The sequence below is a fragment of the Peromyscus maniculatus genome, chromosome 13 (genome assembly GCF_049852395.1).
Source record: "Peromyscus maniculatus bairdii isolate BWxNUB_F1_BW_parent chromosome 13, HU_Pman_BW_mat_3.1, whole genome shotgun sequence".
NCBI classification, from domain to species: Eukaryota; Metazoa; Chordata; class Mammalia; order Rodentia; family Cricetidae; genus Peromyscus; species Peromyscus maniculatus.
Window position 1 is genome coordinate 14118470 of NC_134864.1, and position 2760 is coordinate 14121229.

General features: G+C 36.3%; 1 long non-coding RNA gene across 1 annotated transcript; it reads right to left on the reverse strand.

The window, feature by feature from the left end:
• Positions 1 to 1446: 1446 nt before the first annotated feature.
• On the reverse strand, positions 1447 to 2066 carry LOC143268350 (uncharacterized). Its single transcript, XR_013044203.1, has 2 exons — positions 1985 to 2066; positions 1447 to 1608 (listed from the first exon to the last, which is right to left on the reverse strand). It is a non-coding gene; the product is annotated as an uncharacterized LOC143268350 (long non-coding RNA).
• Positions 2067 to 2760: the final 694 nt, after the last annotated feature.

Genomic DNA, 2760 nt, shown 5'->3' on the forward strand with positions numbered 1-2760 from the left:
TAACTGTCTTATTAAATAATAAACACAGAACCAATGCAAAGAAGAAAGCCAAGAGATCAGAGCTAAGAGCCTTACCCATCAGTTGCAGCTAGCCTCTTCAGCCAAGAGACCTACTTCCTGTGTTCTTGTCTTTATATAAACTTTCTGTTCTGCCTTCTCATTGGTTGTAAACCCAACCACATGACTGCCTCATCACTGCCTGTCTGTACAGACCTCCAGGTCTTCTATGGTTGGTATTGAGATTAAAGGTGTGTGTCTCCAATGCTGGCTATATCCTTGAACACACAGAGATCTTCCTAGCTCTGTCTACCAAGTTCTGGGATTAAAGGCATGCACCACCACCATCGAGCTTTTGCTATGGTTCTAATAGCTCTGACCCCCAGGCAACTTTATTTATTAACATACAAATCACATTTTAGTACAAATAAAATATCACTATAAAAAACACCCATCTCACCTCTTGGGATTGTAGTCATCATATTCTTAAAATTACTTACCTCCTGTTGTTTGGAGGTGAAGGCATCTTCAGGGGACCCAGGAAAAAATTCGAATAATTCAATGTCAAAAATGTAAACGTTTTAAATGTCATATTCAGAAGATCTTGAAGAGGTTTAAGGATCATAATTTCTTATGTATATTCAGAGTACAAAAACTTGAGTCCTAGTTACCTGACAGAGACTCAAACCTAGAATCATGCAGAGAAAGCTAGATGAATTTTTTTCTAAGATTAGTTAGTACTCCGTGATTATTAGTTTCATGACAAAAAGATTAATATATGTATATATTCATTTTATAAATTTTGAGATACTATCTATACCTTAAGTGTGGGAGGCCAGCTCTCACCTTTTAAAGGGCTCCTATGAGGAGGAGAGAGGAATAAGAAACTTTAAGATAGAAAGATAGTAGAGAGTGGACAGAAAGAAACACAAGATAGCTTCAGAAGCACCTGGATCAAAATCCACTGGACTCTTCTGTCTCTTCAACATGCATTTTCATAACAATGCCAAGGGGCAAGGCAAAAGACCTCCCCCTCAGTAGATCAAAGCAAACCACACAGCCAAGTGCATACCTTTCCAAACATCAAGTAAGCACACATGTGGTCAAGTCTTTTCCTTATGCAGCCCTGCTGGGTAAAGTTAGCTTAGATCTCACTAGGATACCACTGTTGGCTCCCACACTTAGGAAAAGTTTTAAAGAGTAAAATCAAAGAATTATGAGATTAGTGGTAATAGACTAGTCCCTTAAATTTAATTTTTCTTCTGTCCCACCAGGGGGCTCTTCTGAAATGAGACAGAGATTTTGGATTTTTCTTTAACAAGCTTGCTTGAGGTTAAAGAAGGAGAAAGCTAATTTTCAACTTCTGAGCCAGCTTGAAGTTTTAATTAAACTGGGACTATAAAAAGATCATTTGCATTATATGTCTAAAGAGAACAGCAAAAACAAACATTTAGGAAGATTTATGAAATTTTATTGTTGGAAATGTGATATACCAATAGTCCAATTTATTCTTTTTCTTGGGATATTTTATCTAGATAATTCATGCTCTTTCTTCAGATGTCTCATTTGCCCAATGGCCTTCAGATTCCTTAGTTGGGTGCTTTCATTCTCCTGGAAAGACAAAAACAAAACCCTGTTCCCATCCTACTTTGGGGAGTTTCCCTTTTTGCATATTATATCTGATCAAATAAAAAACATTTGTAATTTTATAAGTTAGTTTAGATTGATTGGTCATGCTCTTTGATGAACTATCATCTCTTCTAATCCAGAGATCTCTCTTGTCCAAATCTAAACTTTATCAATTTTGATCATATCCATATGTAGCTGGAGAGTTTCTCTCTGGGTCCCACCAAGCCCCTGCAGTTCCTCAGCCCACTTATAAAATAATCACTCAGACTTTACTTTTAAACTGTATGGCCATGACAGGCTTCTTGCTATCTAGTTCTTATATCTTAAATTAACCCATTTTTATTGATCTATAATTTACCAGTATCTTAACATCTGCTTCTCATGGCGGCTGGCAGCATCTCCTGACTCAGCCTTCCTGTTCCCAGAACTCTCCTCTCTCTTTGTCCCACCTATACTTCCTGCCTAGCTATTGGCCAATCAGCACTTTATTTATTAACCAATCAGAGGAACACATTCACAGCATATAGAACATGCCCCGCATCAATAACTTTTCTTCTCTGTGGAAACAAAAACCAAAACCTCTTCCTTAATGTACCACATATCCTGGTTTCCATTCTGACGTCATCAACATGTGACTTAATACAGTAGTTTTTTTCCATTATCTGTCTCTCTACAGCTGATGTTCCTTTCTCATTAGCATTTAGAAAATTTGAAGTTAGTAAAGCATCTTGCCATCTATCTCTGGAAGTCATTATTACCCCTTTTTATTTATTAAGCATATCTCTTAAAGTTCTATCTTACTATAACTGCTTGCCTTGTAGTATTGTGTGGTATACCTGTAATATGACTTATTTCGTAATATGCAAAAAGTTGTTTCATTTTACTAGAAACATAAAAACATGGTCAGTCTTAATTTGTGCAGGTATCCTCATTATGGTCATAACATCTAACAAATGTGTAATTACAGAATCAGTCTTTTCAGACCTCAAAGCAGTTGCCCATTGAAATCCTGAATATGTATCTAAGGTATGGTGTATAAATTTTAATTTTCAAACTCTTCAAAATGAAGCACAACCATATACCAAATTTCATTTCTTTGAGTACCATTTGGGTTATTTCCTACAGGTATGGTAG